The 19334-nt window shown below is 39.1% G+C and overlaps 1 long non-coding RNA gene across 1 annotated transcript in view; it reads left to right on the forward strand.

Annotated features, from left to right (window-relative positions):
- The window catches only part of LOC145722132 (uncharacterized), a 35915-nt gene extending 17041 nt beyond the window's left edge, over nt 1–18874 (forward strand). Inside the window, exons 2-3 of the long non-coding RNA XR_014146181.1 lie at nt 7650–7827; nt 18407–18874. This is a non-coding gene — a long non-coding RNA (uncharacterized LOC145722132). The remainder of the gene's footprint in view (nt 1–7649; nt 7828–18406) is intronic.
- Nucleotides 18875–19334: the final 460 nt, after the last annotated feature.

Raw genomic sequence — 19334 nt, forward strand, 5'->3', positions numbered from 1 at the left:
CTCCGGAATCTCTTTCAAGGGCATTTATATCAGTACATTTGCCCTGATCCTATTTTGTATTCTTTCCTCCTTGGAGTAATACTCTTCAATCCATTTCCAACATTTTAGTCTTTATATATAAGTTTTTATCTTTCTGTTTGTTAGAAAAATCTGGAAATTCTTTGAGAGTATAGCTATGTCGTCCTAGGCCAAACTTTGTGTTCATCTCCTTGGAGTGTGCCAAGTGGACTCTACTTTTGAGTTTAGAGTCATTCAGGGATGGTCAGGGTGCGTCTTGAGAATGATTGGCATGTCTTTGCACGGCGACTTCCCTAAAGTGAGGTTACAGGAGATCTTTAAGTGAATCTAGTCTCCTCAGACACAGGAGAGCAGGCTATGCTGGCAAGAGGGGGCTCAGAGAGACCTGGGAGTTCAAATTCTCATCTTTGTTCAATTCCATCAGAGGTCCCATTCAAGCCTACTCCTTCTTAATGCCATAAGTTTAACATAAGAGACATGCATAGTCTGTGAATTCAACTTAAATTATTACTTTACAACTCAGACAACTAAATTTTGGATATGATTTTCAGTAAGTTTGACCCTGCTGCTCTGAGAAATAGTAGATTATCTTAGGGCTGCCATAGATACTCTCTAGTCCCTTGGCTGTGACCTGAGATGAAAGTTGAAAACCCTGATCTTGTTCTTCCCTTTCCATAAGCTCTCCAGCATGATCAGAAGCAGCCATTGACCCCACAGTTCTTGTAGTCATCATTATTACCATAACTCATCACCAAGTGCAGCCACTACTTGGTCCCCCAGACCACTTGTTTCAGTAGGCACAATCAACTACAGGTGACACTTTAGGTAATCATGATGCCTTATATGGCCACAGATAACCAGATAACAATTTTCTACTAGCAAAGAGCTCAGGTGATTGCAAAGTTGAGGATATAACCAAACAATCCCAAATCCCATCTTCAAGGGTCTGTTTCCCAGAACTGCTCTGGCACCAAGTACTCGTTAGAATGAAGTCAGGAAAACAGAAACCACACCAGTGATCTCAGCAGAGGAATTTTTTAAAATTGATTTATTTGAGAGAGAGAGAGCGAGCGAGCATGTGTGTGGGGGGCGGGGGAGGGGCGTGGAGGGAGAGGGAGAGAGAATCTCAAGCAGACTCCTCCCGAGCACGGAGCCTGACACAGAGCTCGATCTCACAACTCCGAGATCATGACCAGAGCTGATATCAGGAGTGGGAGGCTTGGGGCGCCTGGGTGGCTCAGTCGCTTAAGTGGCTACCTTCGGCTCACGTCATGATCCCAGAGTCCTGGGATCGAGCCCCGCATCGGGCTCCCTGCTCAGCAGGAAGCCTGCTTCTCCCTCTCCCACTCCCCCTGCTTGTGTTCCCTCTCTCGCTGTGTCTCTCTCTGTCAAATAAATAAAATAAAAGCTTAAAAAAATAATATAAGAAATGTGTTGCAGTGGAGCTTGAAGGACTAAAAAAGCAAACATTGAGGCCCATATATAATAACCTGCCAGAGGAACAAAGAGCAGAGGTTGGTGTTTTCAGAAACTAGAGGCTTGGAAGAGGGACCACATAGACCTAAGGCTTAGTCGCCTGAGAAAGAGGTGCTGTCCTGCTCATACCAGTACTGCAAGGGGGGCACCTTAAGGCTCATTTGGAAGTGCCAAAGAAGCTAAAGACTGGAGCCAATTGCCATTAGCAGAGGAAAGTAGTGTTGTTGAAGTCACAATGGCAGGAACCACACAGGACAGAAGAGGCGCTTTTCTTCTTCTGCCTCATACCCTCCCTCTAGCACCCCCTGCTGGCACAAGTGAGCACAGCGTTACCTGGTAAAGGGAAATAACAGTTTCCCTTTTCTAGACCTACACCAGAAAGTGGAGTTAAGGAGGGTGGATTTGGACCAAATTTAATAGAATTATGTGTGTTTTAACATATAAATGCAGAGACTCAATTACAATAGAGGAGGATAAAAGATGTTTATATCTACATGTGGAATCAGCATGAAGATGATAGCTATAAATTTCTTCAGGTGTGTTATACAAATAATGCAAATAGCCAATGGTGTTGCCAAGAATAATGTGATTTCAAAGTGGTGAGCAGTTGTTGGTAATGTTCCAAACAAAATAGTGTGCCACTTCCCCTTAATTTACAGAGTAGTGCTTTCCTGGACATTGTGTTGCATATTAAATTCTCAACTAATAGTAAATGGGTTTTTCACCTACGTCAATATCCAGCCAGAAATTCAAGAATCCTATAGAGCAAGAGACAATTCTTTCTTTTATGGGAATATCCCGTATATTGCAGGATGTCTAGTACTGTTCCCTGCTATAGTCCTCCATGAATTTCCAAAACACCTGCTAGGTTATGGTTGTCTCAATTAGACCAAGTGCCAGAGGATTTCACCAGGGGGGCAAAGGCATAGGGATTTGGGATTTTATTTTGAGTGAAACTGGAAACTATTTGATGGTTTTGAACAGAAATGTTCAATTTACATTTTTAAAAAGATCACTCTGACTGTAGCTATGTGGAAAATAAAGGGAAAGCAAGAATAGAAGCAGGGAGTCCAGATGGGAGACTCATGTTATTCCAGTAGGAGGCAATGGTGGCTTGTTGGTGGAGGCAATGTTGAGAAGTAGTTGGACTCTAGATACATTTCACAGGTAAAGCAGACAAGATTTGCTGAAAAATTGGATATGAATGAGGGAAGAGCAAGATCAAGGAGGACACCAAGGTTTTGGCCTGAATGACTGTAATGATGGTGTCATTTCTAAATATGAAAAATACTCAGGGAGAAGTGAACTTTCAGAGGGGGGAATCAAGAGTTCTGCTTTCAATCTATAAGATGTCTAGTAGACATCCAAGTGGAGATGCTGAATAGGCAATTGGATATACCAGTGTAGAGCTCAGTGGGGAGGTCAAGGATTACATGAAAATTTAAGAACATGAATCTGGTTGCAATCACCAATGGGATGAATGTAGATAGGGTAGAGAAGAGGTTGAAGAAATAAGCCCAGTGCTCATCAAGATACAGAGTCTGGGAAGAGGCAGAGGTACCTGCAAAGATGTTAAAATCAATCATCCTGGCCTGTGTGTGTGTGTTTGTTTGTTTACCATAATGCAATACTATGATATAATAATATTTATACTAGCTAAGACCAAGCACTGTTCTTTTATTTTTAAAGATTTATTTATTTATTTGAGAGAGAGAGAGAGAGCACATGGGGGAAGGGGCAGAGGGAGAGAGTCTTAAGCAGACTCTGCACCGAGCATGGAGCCCAATGTGGGGCTCAATCTCACGACCCTGAGATCATGGCTTGAGCCAAAACCAACAGTCGGGCCGCTTAACCAACTGCACCACCCAGGTGCTCCTACCAACCACTATTCTAAGGGCTTAATATATACTGTTTTAAAAATATATTAATAACCACTCTGAGTTACGTTACGTTGTTGTCTTTGTTTAATGATGAGGAAACTGAGGCAAAGTTGAACATATCCTACCAAATATTAAAAGCATCTGTAAACTTATGCAACTAGATAGGGGTGGTGGTTGCATAACACTGTGAATGTACTGAATGCCACTGAATTGTTCACTTTAAAATGTTTGATTTTATGGTATGTGAATTTTACCTCAATTAAAAAAAGAACAATTGTAAAGCCAAAGCAATAAAATAGCACAGTTATAATGTAGGAAGAGACTAATAAACCAATTTAACAGTCTAGACTATTGAAAAATATCTGTATTGCTATAAGGAAAAAATTTATGCTAGGTCTCTTCACAATATATATAAAAACAAATACCAAATGGTTTACAGATGTAAAAATGAAAGGTAAATCTGTATAAATAAATTGAAGAAAATGTAAGAGACTATAGAATGGGAAGATTTTCTTAAACAAGACTCCATAAGGCAAACCGTAAAGAGGAACGTTGAGGGATTTTACCATATCAAATGAAGTATTTCTGCTCAGCAAGAGACATAATGTACAAACTCATTGATAGGTAACAACTGTCAAAAGACTTGAGAGTCTACCTCAAGAAGCAAGAAAAATCTCAACTAATCAACCTAACCTTACACCTGAAGGAGCTAGAAAAAGGAGAATAAACAAAACCCAAACCCAGCAAAGGAAGGAAATAATAAAGATTAGGGCAGAAATAAATGATGTAGAAACTAAAAAACTAAAACTGCAATGAGATATCACCTCACACCTGTCAGAATGGCTAAAATCGAAAACACAAGAAACAACCAGTGTTGGCAGGGATGTGGAGAAAAAGGAACTCTCTTGCACTGTAGGTGGGAATGCAAACTGGTGCAGCCACTGTGGAAAACGGTATGGAATTTCCTCCAAAAATTAAAAATAGAACTACCCTATAACCCAGTAATTGAACTACTGGGTGTTTACCCAAAAAAATACAAAACACTAATTCAAAGGGATACATGCACCTCTATATGTATAACAGCATTATTTATAATAGCCAAACTATGGATGCAGCCCAAGTGTCCCTTGATAGATGAATAGATAAAGAAGATGTGGTGTATATATACACAGTGGAATCTTATTCAGCCATAAAAAAGAATGAAATCTTACAATTTGCAATGACATAGATAGAGCTAGAGAGTATAATGCTAAGCGAAATAAGTCAGAGAAAGACAAATACCGTATGATCTTATTCATACATGGAATTTAAGAAACAAAACAAATGAGTAAAGGAAAAAAAAGAGACAAACCAAGAAACAAACTTACAACTATAGAGAACAAACTGATGGCTACCAGAGGGGAGATATGTGTTTGGGGGTGGGTGAAATAGGTGATGGGGATTAAAGAGTGGACTTATCGTGATGAAAAAAATAAAATAAAAGCAGCGTTTGGAGGTCAGAATGATTCTCATGCTAGCCTTGAAGAATCAAATAGCCATTTGTGAGAGGGTCATCTGGCAAAGAACTTTGGGGGCCTCTAGCAGCTGAGAGCAGCCCCTGACCGATAACCAGCAAGAAAGCATAGCTAGGCGCATGCCTGGATTGCACTCTGTGTAAAACCCTGAGCAGAGGACCAATCTAAACCTATGCCAACTCCTGGTCCACAGAAACTATGTAATAATATAGCTTTTTTTTTAAAAAGGACTTTATAGTCTAAAATTAGTGTATAAGTTTCTTATTCCTGCTTTAACAATTTACTACAAACTTTGTAGCTTAAAACAATAAAAAATTATTATCTTATTGTTCTGAGATCAGAGGTCTGGAATGGGCTCCAGTGGGCTAAAATTCAAAAAACTCCTATATTCAAGTATGAATAGCATCTGCAGCATTATTAATCTTACATATAAATACCACACATAGTATAGTGTATGAGAATATACACTGAATGTAATATAGCATATCATAGTATATTATTATATAAAGGAGATAAAGGAGAAAATAGTCACATTTAACTTTCCTGGAAAAAAATAGTCATTACATAGTTATCTACTTTATGAATACAGTTAATATTAAAGTAACAGATAACTAATTTCTTTTACTTCATGAATAGAGATAGCATTTTTTTATAATGGGCTCAACATTGTGAGGAATTTAACTTTGTATATATACAGAGGAAAATGTGTTATGTCATTCAGATAAAGTGGACCAGATAACTTCATAATGCCAGGTCACAGAATAGAATATTTGGGAATTAGAGGCCAATCTAGCTATCCTGTTCTGCCCTCCAGAAAGCTATACATTCAATATGCAATCAATATGGAAAGTGATAAAAGAGATAATTTACATTCTTTTCTTTAAATACTAAGTTTTTGAAGCCTGGTGAGGATTTATCATTTGGGACTAGCTATATTTCAAGTGCAAAACAGCTACATGGGGCTAGTGGTATCATAGTGGACAGTAGTTTTAGACAAAAGAAGAAGGCAACAGAATAAAACAAGGGACTACTTCAGGGAAGATGGGAATGTGGACGTGAGATTGCACTGGGTTAAAAAAAATGTCAGCGTTTCTGAGGAGGTGAGAGGGAATGGAATTTTAGGCAGAGGCAGACTTCAGATCAGAAGTGAAGCTCTTCTTTCGTTGTAAGAGGAAAGGAGGAAAGAATGGGTCTGGATACAAAGAGTCTCAGCTAATGGATTTTATTTTCTTTGGAAAGTAAAAGAGCAAATGAGGATGAAGGAAGAGGTGGCAGGGGCAGATATGGAGTTTTGAGGAAGGTGGGGAGTATTCGAAACAGTCTCTGTGGGACTGGAAGAGAGTGCTGACTAGGGGACCTTGACTATGAAACTGGTGGACAGCTATGGAAGCCTGTGTGAATGTGAGGACCATCTATCTAGCCAACAGTCATGTGATTTTTCTCCAGCAGCCTTCAGTTGCCTGGTTGTAGGTGATAGAGAAGGTATAAGATAGTCAGTTGAAAGCAATCAGGACTAAGGCTTTCCCAGGCAGATGTGAAAGAAAGATCATGAGACAAAGGAGGTGAGGAATCTCTCCAGAGAGTGGTTCTTCAAGTGATGGACTTTAAAATCCAATATGAAGTGAAGACAAGAGAGATCTGATACAGAGAAAGTAGATATCACAGTTTCCTGAAAGTTCCATCCAGGTCTGGGAACCCATCTTGGGACGATTGATTAGAGAATCAGAAAAACAGGAAGTTATAGTGAGAGAGTAAGGTGATTGCATTTATTGTTTACAAAGTTGAACAGTTTTGATGATGACAAATTCAGGGTATTAGTATGGAATGGGTTCTGAAATGAAGTGGCTGGGAAGGGCATTGGAGATGAGGAGGTTAAGTAACTTGAAGGCCATGGTAACGGATGGGTCACCCATGAGGACATGGAAGTCTTAGAATAATGGCAGGACTTGGAGTGAAAAGGACAACTGTAGGTCAGGTGCTAAGTTACAGAGATGAAGGATGGTGACCAGGAAGTCTAGAAATGAGAGCAACATGGATGGGTGGAGGTTGGTACAGCCATATGGCTTAAAGCTAAGAGGAATAGGATTTCCTTTCTATTTTACTTTATTATTAGTTTCACAGATAGAATTTAGTGATTCATCTGTTGCATGTAACACCAAGTGCTCATTACATCAAGTGCCCTCCTTAATGCCCATTACCTAATTACCCTATCCCCCACCGACCTCCCCTCCACCAACCCTCAGTTTGTTTCCTGTTGTTAAGAGTCTCTTATGGTTTGCCTCCCTCTCTGTTTTCATCTTATTTTATTTTTCCTTCCCTTCCCCTATGTTCATCTGTTTTGTTTCTTAAATCCCACAGATGAGTGAAATCATATGGTATTTGTCTTTCTCTGACTGACTTAGCTCAGCATAATACCCTCTAGTTCCATTCACATCATTGCAAGTGGCAAGATTTCATTCTTTTTGATGGCTGAGTGATAGGAACAGGATTTTCTACGTGAGAGTGAAAATCAAGGTCTGGAAGTGGCACTGGGGAGAGAGGAGGTCCCAGTCTTAAAGGTCATCTAGTTAAAAGACCTCATTCTATAGATGAGGAAAATGAGGTCAGAGAGTGTGGTAGGCAGCCTTCAAGATGTTCCCCAGTGATTCCCATCTTCTGCTATTTACACCCTTGTGTCGTTCCCTCTCCCATAGTGCATCAAGGTCAGCTTATGTGAGCGGTAGAATACAGCAGAATTGATGGTAATTGTTTCTGAGTTTAGGTGACAAAGGATATCACAGCACCTGCCTTGTTACTCTCTCACTCTTGGATCACTCACTTTGGAGGAAGTCAGCTGCCATCTCATGAGCAAGCCCATGGAGGAGCCCACGTGGAGAGGAACTGGAGCCTCTTGCCATTGGACACGCGAGCAAGCCTAGAAGCAGAGCCTCTAGCTCCAGGTGAGTTGTCAGATGACTGCAGCTCTAGCTGACATCTTGGTTGCAAGCTCATGTGGATCCCTGAGCCAGAAGCAGTTAAGCCACCCCTGAACCCACTCCCAGAACCTGGGAGATAATACATGTTCATTGTAATTTGTTAACAATAGATCAATAATTCTGAGACTTTTTGAAACTTACTCATAGTCAGAAAGCTAGTGTCCAACTTAAAATGAGAACAGAGGGCTGCAGGCTCTCAACTCAATATTCTGTTAGATATGCTGTATTCTGATATATCTTGGACTTCTTTTGTACTGAACACATGCACTACCTAAAAAAGGTTCAATGGATCACAGTTTTGCTTTTTCATCAATGAAAGAAAGAAAGAAAGAAAGAAAGAAAGAAAGAAAGAAAGAAAGAAAGAGGAAAAGAAAGAAAACTGGATCATGCTTCCTCATGGAATGCAGAATAAAATTCAGTAAGGTAAAAATTTTCTTTGTCCCCATAATAATACATAAGCATTTCTAAAACATGCTTACATCTTCTTGCCATAATTTCTGGAAGGATTGAGAGGACTAATTCAAGTGTGTGCAATAGCTGAGTGGTAAGACCAGAACTGTAATTTCTACTTGCCTTCTTTTAATCACTTGACAAAGATGGCATAGAGTCCTGATAGTAGTTCTATCATTTAAATACTTCAAGAATTCTGACCTCCCCTACAGTGAATCAATGGCAGGATCTACGTCTGCATTTCTGTCTGTCGTCTCTAAATGTAATATTCAGAGAAGGGCAGATTGCAAAAAAGGCACTTTGTGGCTTCCGCTTCCATGCCATGGAGTCTGCCATTTGGATGCACATAACTATTATGTCAGAGAAATTTTGCGTGATCTGTTGACTTACAGTTTGGGACTCAAATTTTCTAAGTGTGATTAAATAATGTTTTGATTTTATTTTTCCTTTAAGAATACAGCTAGAAAAGTAGAGGAAAAGGAGAAAAACAGGGGAAAAGTAGGAAAGTAGGTTTGAGTTTCATGACAACATGGGTTTTTTTTTTAAATTAATCTCAAGTGTGTTCAAGATTCCAATTTCACTAAATCTCACAGAAATTCAGATATATTTCCAATTACTTCCCATTACGGTCAGTAAGATAATTTGCTGTCATATATTCCCAGCATTAGGGAGATTCTTGAATTTTTCCTATATATTTTTCTCTCTAAGCTTGAAAAAAAAATAGATTTCTAACTATTCCTTGGTATCACTTACTTTCTCAAAAGTCATAGAAAGACAGCTTTTACTCCCTTGATATTTTAGCACTTTCCTGGTTATAATCCAGCTAATTAAGTGTGACTTGAGCTTGCTTGCAATAAAATACTACTTCATATTTTATGTTAAATAGATTAGTGATAAATGTAAGTTTTGTTTTTTAAAAAAATTTGCATTTTTTTAATAATCAGCAAAAAAAGAAAACAAAAATGTATGTCCTTAATTACTTATGGTACTAATTTTTCTAGTTGTGTTTTCATTCTTCAGAAAACTCCGATGTTCCTAATCAAACTTAAGCTTTGTAAATTCCTTTGATTTTTATGACCTATACATGATTTTTAGTAAGAATTTATTATTCAAGGGCAGCTGGGTGGCTGAGTCAGTTAAGCCTCTGACTCTTGATTTCAGTTCAGGTCATGATCTTAGGGTTGTGAGATCGAGCCACATGTCAGGCTCCACACTGGGCATGGAGTGTGCTTAAGATTCTCTCTCTCCCTCTCCCTCTGCCCCTGCCTGCCTTCTAAAAAAAATCATTATTCATTCAACAAAATTTATTAAGTACTTATGTGCTAGACACTTTTATTTGTGTTGGGGATATGGGAGTGAATACAAAGTCTTTGTTTTCATGGCACTTGTGTTGTAGTGGGGAGAAGGAGTCACCAAGCAAATGAACAAAATAGATACCTAATATGTCAAATGGTGAGTAAACGCCATGAAGAAAAAATAAAGCAGGATAAGAGGATAGAGAGTGACAGACCTGAATGAGGAGAAGGATCAAGATATGTACATGTCTGGGGCACAAACATTCCAGACAGAAAGACAAGTGCAAGGGCAAACAAACCATACCTAAAGGGTTAAGAATAGCCAGGAGATTTGTGTGGCCGAAGCAGAGTCAGCAGAAGGGAGACGAGATCTATGGGTAAAGCAAGGGCCAGATCGTGTAGAACCCAGAGCCAGAGGTAAAGAGTTTGGTTTTCACCTGATCCCTTCTGGCTGCTGTATAGAGACTGTAGGAGTGTAATTGTGGAAGCAGGAAGACCAATGAACAGACTATGCTAGTCTGAGTCCTCTGAGAAGCCATGTTGGGATTAGATGTGTGAGAGATTCATTAAGAGGAACACCTGAGAGGGCACATGGAAAGGGGCCAGAATAGATGTTAAGAGCCCTCAGACTGCAATGTAGGTCTGACCCAGATAAGGGACAGAATGGGGGGCAGGAAGGTCAGATGGGGCAGCCTGAAACTACCCCCTGCAATTCTATGAAAATGTCGTAAGGCCAACAGAGAGTCCTTGAGCCAAAGTCACCCACCAGCAAAGCACTCGTCTCCCAGGAATGGACCTGTCCCAGTATTCCTAATCAGCCAGAAGCTGGAAGCAGTCTGTGGGACGTGTGGCCTCCATGTGAACTCAGTGATGGATGGGACCACCAGTCAATTATCCTTCCACACTGGGAGCTCTGAGAGGCATATTCTCATGCCCATCACAGAGACTTTGCCATAATCCAGATAAGAGAGATAATGGTGGTTTGGGTTAAGAAAGTACATGGATTTTGCTTTCTATTCATCTGGACATATTTTGAAGTTTAAGTTGACCTCATTTGCCAATAGATTTGATATGGGGTGTGAGGGAGGCAGAAGAGACACAGATGGCTCCAAGGTTTTTTGTTCTAACTGAAGAATGGGGTTGCCATTTATTGAATTAAGGAGACTGAGAGTCTTGAAGGAAGGAATCAGCAGTTTGTTTTGGCCAGGCTAAGTTTGAGATGTTGATTAGACTCCAAGTGGAGAGGTTGAGAAGGCCGCTGAATATATGAATCTAGAGTTCAAGGGAGTGTCCCAATCTGGAAATACAAATTTGAAAGTCATCAACATATGGACAGCATTTAAAGTCATGGGACCGGATTAGTTTTGCCTAAGGAGGGTGTATAGATGGAGAGAAGAGGTTCAAGACCTGATAGGGAGAAGGGGAAAATCCCACACAAATACTGAAGAAGGAGTGGCCAGGCAGAGACAAGAGGAGACCCACTGAGGAGTCGTGTCCTGGAAGCTGAGTGAAAAAAGTTTTCTGGAAGGGTACATTTTCAGTGCTCTAATTCTTTAATCTTGATACCTCCTAATTGAAAGTTCTATGAAGTATTGATATCTTGCTAAGTAGGCCTACTAAATAATGAAGAAAAAAAATGAAGCTTAAAAAGAATATTGACTTTGTGGCCAATTCAAGACCTGTCTCTACCATCCATTGTGTGTCATTTCTTTTTTTTTTTTTAAAGATTTTATTTATTTATTTGAGAGCAAGAATGAGAGAGAGAGAGAGAGCATGAGAGGGGGAGGGTCAGAGGGAGAAGCAGACTCCCTGTCGAGCAGGGAGCCCGATGCAGGACTCGATCCCGGGACTCCAGGATCATGACCTGAGCCGAAGGCAGTCGCTTAACCAACTGAGCCACCCAGGCGCCCCTGTGTGTCATTTCTTAACCTCTGTTTGCTTGATTCCTCATTTCTACAATGGGAAGTATAAAGTTGGTAAGAGGATGGAGTGAGTTAATAATTGGAACAGTGCCTAAGACATGATAAGTGTTCAGTAAGTATTACATACCATTACATAATAAATATTGTAATTAAAGATCAATTTTACTATCTTTCAAGTTTTCTGATGATAGTAGCTAAGATATAAGGGTTTAATGTAGATCCTTGCAGATTTCATTTCTCTGACTGGGATCCTGATGTACTTGTTTATTCCTTATATTTCTCTTTTTATATTTTTTCTATATTTTAAAATAAACATAGTTTTAAAAATCTGCACCAACCCTTTTGTTTAAAGTTTTTTTTTTTAACCAGTTACCAGCAGAGGTTTCTTTAAGCAAAACATGTTTAGTCATAGAGATAACATCAAAATAAAGAGAAATAATTTCGTCGAACAGTGGTTCGTAAGTCTTTTTGGGTTGTTGATCCCTTTGAGAATTGGATGAAAGCTCTCCCCTAAAAAATGCACATGTAAACACACACACATACACATACATGCACACGCTCAATTTTGATTATAATTAGAGGGAGTTTGTGGATCCCTAAAGCCAACCAATAAACCCACCAGGCAGCCATGAAAACAGGCCTTGAATTGACTGCCAAGTCCACATTCTTTTTTTTTTTAAAGATTTTATTTTTTTAAGTAGTTTCTACACCCAACATGGGGCTTGAACTCATGACCTTGAGATCAAGAGTTGCACGCTTCTCTGACTGAGCCAGCCAGGTGCACCTGCAAAGTCCACATTCTTATAGGCTTAATTTTCTTCTTGATTGTCTCGTAGGTCCATTGAACAAGATCTTCAAAACATTATGAATTTTAAATTATTCATATCCTTCTAGTTTAAGCAAAAAGGAACTCCCTTTAGAGAAATTTCAGTTCTAAATATGGTCAGTTGGGGGCAAAAGTGTATACAGAGCAGGTGACCTGAGCACTCAGAACCCTGCTCTTATAAGGGTCCCATGCTTGGAGTTAATGTTGTGCTGTTACCATATTGAAATTCTTAATAATTTTTGAACAAGAGATTCCACATTTTTTTAAAGATTTTATTTATTTATTTGACAGAGAGAGAGACAGAGCAGGAACACAAGCAGGGGGAGTGGGAGAGGGAGAAGCAGGCCTCCCACTGAGCAGAGAGCCCGACGCAGGGCTCGATTTCAGGACCCTGGGATCACGACCTGAGCTGAAGGCAGTCGCTTAACAACTGAGCCACATGACCTGAGCCAAAGGCAGATGCTTTGAGCCACCCAGGCGCCCCGAGGCTCCACATTTTTTTTTTTTTAAAGGTTTTATTTATTTGACAGAGAGAAAGACAGCCAGAGAGGGAACACAAGCAGGGGGAGTGGGAGAGGGAGAAGCAGGCTTCCCACGGAGCAGGGAGCCTGATGCGGGGCTCGATCCCAGGACTCTGGGATCATGACCTGAGCCGAAGGCAGACGCTTAACGACTGAGCCACCCAGGCGCCCCCGAGGCTCCACATTTTTATGTCTCACAGGACCCTGCAAGTTATATAGCCAGATATGCACAAACATACAATTTAAGTTCAATAGGACTTTTGTTTCATTAGCATTTAAATAAGAACACAAAATTCTCAGGAGGTAAAACATTTTCCAGTGTGTCTTTCCAAGGTAACGTTTTTATGTAAGTTACATGTTCTCATTAGTTTTTATCTTGAAGTAATATATTATTTAATTATAATCTGCTGTGATAATTGTGACTTTCACTTAGTATGAGGCAAGATGTGATTACATAATAAAATTATCATAAGCAATATTAAAAGGCAGACAAACCAGGGAACTTCATATTCTAGGCCAAGCAAAGTACCTAAGCAAAAGACAGATTTTGATGTTGATGGGAAGCTGGTACTACGGAGAGAGGAACAGAGACGTGAAGGTTCTTGCACACCATGTTAAGATGCTTCTACCTTCCCCTGAGGCCAGTGAAAGGTTTTACACAGCAGAGTGTGGTCAACATTATTATCTTTATTTTTAAAGTCACCAGGTTTAGCAAATAAAACTATAGATGCCCAGTTAAATTTGAATTTCAGATAAACAATGAAAAATGTTCAGTATCAGTATGTCACGGGCAATATTTGGGACACACTTACACTATGAAAGTATTGGTAATTAACTGAAAGCAATCTTAAGTTAGAGTTCTGTATTTGTCTCACAACCCTATCATTTTTCTTAATAGGATGCCTGAGACATGGTAGGTGATATTTTAGCATCTCTCTGCTTTTTTTGTGCCCGGTAGGTGGCAGTCTGATCAAATAATTTCATGGGAGCCGCTTAGCAAATCCTAGTGTAATACTGTATTATCTATCCATCTATTAATAAGGCTATTTTTTAAGTAAAAAAAAAAATTAGCCTTCATTTTTCATATAAAGTAAGTTTTCATCAAAGAAAGATAAATTTTGAAGGTGCTCAAAACTAAATATAAGTCCATCCTCAACTTTCCCACAGCTCACCATCAGATTTAAATGCACATGTGGTCCAATCCTAGTGGGCAGCAGTGCCTTTTGTACTTCTAATGATATTTTGAGAATTTTGTAGATTTTCATGATACTGTAAATAGGATCTTTTCCCCTTATATTTTCTTTTTCTTTAAGATTTTATTTATTTGCGAGAGAATGAGAGACAGAGAGCATGAGAGGGAGGAGGGTCAGAGGGAGAAGCAGACTCCCTGCTGAGCAGGGAGCCCGATGCGGGACTCAATCCTGGGACTCCAGGATCATGACCTGAGCCGAAGGCAGTCGCTTAACCAACTGAGCCACCCAGGCGCCCCCCCCTTATATTTTCTAACACACTACTTCTGATGTGTAAGATAGCTATTGATTTCTGTATGTTTATTTTTGTGTTAGACCATACTCTATAGTTCAAATAGTGTTACTGTAAATACTCTTGTAAGTAATATACTTTTCTCTCTTTTAAGAAAATAACAATCAATTTCTTTTTTCTACTATAAAAAAACTAAATGTGGGGCGCCTGGGTGGCTCAGTTGGTTAAGCGACTGCCTTCGGCTCAGGTCATGATCCTGGAGTCCCGGGATCGAGTCCCGCATCAGGTTCCCTGCTCAGCAGGGAGTCTGCTTCTCCCTCTCCTGCTCCCCCCTCTTGTGCTCTCTCAAATAAATAAATAAAATCTTTTAAAAAAAAAAACTAAATGTAACTCTATTAAATGTAATATTAAAAAGAAAAAGAAATGATTATATGGATGCTCTTAAAAAACTATTTCTAGGGGCACCTGGGTGGCTCAGTCAGTTGTGTCTGACTCTTGATCCAACTCTTGGTTTCGGCTCAGGTCATGATCTCAGGGAGGTGGGATTGAGCTCCACGCTGGGCTCCTCGTGTGTGGAGTCTGCTAATGTTTCTCCCTCTGTTCCCCCTCCCCCACTGCATGCTCATGTGCATTCTCTCTCTCTCAAGTAAATAAATCTGAAAAAAAACTGTTTTTATTGGTATGAAATTTTATATTCACTCAAAGTTATTATTATCATAGTTTAGTACTATAATCTAAAAATACAACATAACCTTATAGTTTGTATTTACCCGTGAATGATATGATATACAATTATAAAATGGCACAATTGTCTATTGCATCTACATCCATGCCCCAACCCCCTAGCTGTTCTAAGAATGCTTACTCTGATCACAGAGATCTGTCTTCTTACAAAGCCAAAGGAAAAACATCCTCATGAAATCCAAGTACTCAAATAACTTATTCCGTTATTACATACTGTATTCTAGAGGAAAATAATTATAATTTATTTTGAATTTCAATGCGAGAGCCTTCAATTTTTTCCAGAAAGCCACATCACTTTCTGGTTCCTACCATTATTCATTGTCTTTTGAGCTGGGTCAGTGGATTTAGCACTATATAAAACACAGGACACGGACCCTTCCCATATCTAATGTTGTGAAACCATTTCAGAATTAGAATCTATGAAATCATGAGTTTTGAGGGTTGCACCTTTAGGTATTTTCGTTCGCAGATATTTCAATGTGTATTGATTTATAAGTTGTAAAATGGAATTAAAGTTTAAATATTTATCTGAGAAGAAAGTTTGCACTAGGTGGCACTGTTTGGTAATAGGCTATTTATGTTGAACTCGACTAGCTAATGGTTTTCGTATACTTTGCTGTATCTCAGTAGTTACTCTGCAAATATAAAATCCATTATAGTCTTATAAGTATTTTAATGATTATAAGAGTAATTTATTCTGTTAATGAAAAAATTGGAAAATACAGAAAAGTATTTTAAAAATCATCTATGTATTTAGATAGCTGACACAATTTTTTTCTCTAAGGTCCAGGTAGCTCTAAATAAGGCATAAGCTTTGGAGTCAAACAAAGCTGGGTTCAAATCCTATCCCTTCCACTTATACTTATTTGATGCTTTTTAGGGCAAAAATCTTAATCTCGTTGAGTTTAAATTTGTTTTATATATATATATCTTGACTCCTTTTCTTCCTTTAGCTGCCATCCATTTCTTTACCAAAGTCATGTGTTGTCTTTCCTTTCTTACCTTCACTGCATTCCTCTACCCGCTTAAAACTCGCTTCTGCCCCCAGAGTCTGAAAACAACCCTTATTAAGGTCACAAATCTCAGCTTTTCTGTCTTCTCCTTTGCTGGCTCTTCCTCTATCCCATGGCTACATGTTAGCATTCCTCAAGAGTCAGTCCTGGACCCTCTCTTCTTCCTTTCATACACTACCTTCAGAAAATAATCTCACTAATTTCCATGTGTTTAAATACTACCATTATGCTGATCGATGTCAGATTTGTATCTGCAGCCCAGACCTCCTGTCTAAGGCCCGAACTCAAACATCAAGCTATTTATTTAAACTAGTCCTGGGTGTCTCACAGACATCTCAAACTCATGGCCAAAGTGAAGTTCCAGAATGAATTCCAGAAACCTTTCCCTTGCTTGTCTTCTCCATCCCAACAATCTCCATTTCAGGAAATGGAGCCACCATGTACTTGAGGACTCAGACATCATCCACGGTTCTTCCACGTCCATCCTCATGTCTAATCCAGCAGCAAATTCCATCAATTCTACCTCCAAAATATCTTTTGGCTCTTGGTTTTATCCCTCACTTCTACTGCCATCGCATCTGGGGCTGCCCTCATCTCTGAGCTCAATGCCTATAACGGCCTCCACCTGATCTCTGAACTTCAGTTCTCCCCCCACCCCCCTAGTCCATCTCCATGTAGCAGCAACAAGTAATCATGAACTGTAAATCTGATCACTATTTCCCTGCTTAAAATCTTTAAGTGGTCTTTCATTATGTTTAGTTTAAAAATCGAATTTCACGTTTGTGAACTGGTCCCTGCTTACCTGTCCACCTTGAAATGTGATCATTCAAGTTCACTCTGTTCTGCTCAAGCTCACTGTGGTTGGTTTCCTAGTCCTTGAACAGGTCAAGTCCCCTCCCCCTCCTCCCCCATATAGAACTTTTGTATATGCACCCCTTGTCTAAAATGATCTTTTCCTCGCTCTCTTTATGGTTAACTCTTACTGTTCCTTTAATGCTAAATCAATTTAAATCTACCTTTTGATTGTTCTTATCTTTATCTCAGCCCCCTATTTATTTCTTGGTTGAATGAATGAAGGAATCAACTTACATAAGTAAGGATTTACCTTTTAGAAATAAATACTGAAAGAAGTACTAAGAAGTTCTTAGCGTAAGGCCTCATGCACAGTACGGCTTAAATAAATGGCAACTTTCTTGGGGGGAGGGGGACAACTATTTTAAAATTTCATTTCATTTCATTTTTAGCATTCCAGAGTTCAGAATAAAGATCCATGTCCTGAAGTATGAAGACTCAGGATATTCTCGCTTCCTGGTTTCACAGATGGGTAGCCTTACTTAAGCAGAGCCTCCCTGGTATTTATGCCCTTGAATTACTAATACGTACTTATGAGACAAAGAGCTAGAATTGCTGATAGGAATAGGACAAGAGCAAAAAGGACCAATGAAAATATTAAGCCACAAATACCTTTTGTTTTTTGCTGATCAAACACATATGGAAAGAGCATATTTGGATTTTGGCAATATGATAAGTTAGACTGTGATAATAATATGCTCTCGTTATATGATTACAAATTTAGCCAGTTAGTTTGCTATCAGAGAGTTCTGCAACTTTGATCTTATATTAAAAGTACAGCTTGTTTATCCTTACAGCGTGCAGCCAGAGTGTAAGGATAGAACTGCATTGATTCTTTTTTTTAAAAAAGCGCCTCAGAGAGGATTATCAACTTCCTCTACTAGGAGTAAATTCAAGTAAGATAAAATTTAAAATAACATTATAAATAATGTTTAAGATAACATTATAAATAACATTTAAAATATTACCAGTACTTGCATCAAATTTTAAAGCCATTTCAAGAAAGAAATTCATTTAAATACTTGTTGGTTTTGTCTCATGAGAAGTGATTCTGATGCCAATAACAATCACTAGCTACTACCTCTGTGACTTCTCTAGAGTTGTGAGGGGTATGTGGACAGGGGAACCTCCAGGCAATTGCATATTGCTTCTAGCTAAATCCTCAGTCCTCATCCTCTCTGGTCTCTTGCCCTCATCTTCCTTAGGGGATTAGAGCAGAATTTTCCAGAACTGTTCACTCTGTGCTCTCTTAACCCTGAGCCCTATGCTGTCCAGTGTGGCCTTTCAAGGGTAAAGGGACATGCCCTTGGCTTGGTCTTACCATACAGGTCATAAAATATAGAAAAGAGAAACTCGAGAGGAGAAAGAAAGCTTTGACCCACTTTATTTTTTCCCACAGAAAATTCACTTCCTTCTGGCCTGCCCCTTCCTTTTTCAGGAAACCCCTTGTGTGTTCTCAAGGACTCTGTTTGTACTACAACCTACATCAAAACCCTTTCTTCCTGAAGATGAAGTGGTTAAGAGGTAAGACCTGGGCTTTCCTTCATGTGTCAGAGAGTGACAGTGTTTATATACAGAACTGATTTCCTGGAAACACAGCAGCCTCAACCCCTTTTATCTGTGAATGACAAAGAATAAAATTTACAATCTCACTGGAAGGCCTCTTGTGTGTTGCCATTAAAAAAAAAATGTTGATACAATCTTCCTCCCCAGCAATTTTATTTCTAAGTGTTTTTTCTAGACATATATTTGCAAAATATCATAAAGAGACACATTCAAGGATATTCAATTGCAGCATTATTTGTAACAGTGAAATCAGAAACAAAGGAAAATGGTTAACTAAACTATAATGCATCCATACTATGGAATATATCCACACTATGCAGCATTCAAAGAATAAAATAGATCTACAAATACTGATATGAAAACTTGCGGCAATCTGTAGAAAAATATTTTTCTGTGTTTATGTACGTGTATATACAATATATATTTGTATGTAAGCAAAGAAAAATGGGTCTAGAAGGATACCCACCAAACAAACAGCAGTGAGTACCTCTGCAGAAGAAGTCTGGACTTGGGTGGAAATTAAAGTAGACTTTTGCTTTGTTTTTGAATTCTTCACATATGAATGTACTAATGTGCTATTTCTATAATGAACATTTAAGAGAAAGAAACAAGAGGGAAATGAGGGCAAGAAGACATAATCTATGGTATAGTGGTTAATTTTATGGCCCCTGGAGCCAGAGAACCCATATTCGGGTGTCGTCTGCTACTTATTTAACCTCTCTGTGCTTCAGATTTTTCCTCTGTAAAATGGGGTAACAATAGTGTCTACCTCAGAAAGTTGTTGTAAAGATGAAATAAGA

This window comes from Leptonychotes weddellii, chromosome 6 (assembly GCF_054177405.1).
Source record: "Leptonychotes weddellii isolate Sample4059 chromosome 6, ASM5417740v2, whole genome shotgun sequence".
Taxonomy (NCBI): Eukaryota; Metazoa; Chordata; class Mammalia; order Carnivora; family Phocidae; genus Leptonychotes; species Leptonychotes weddellii.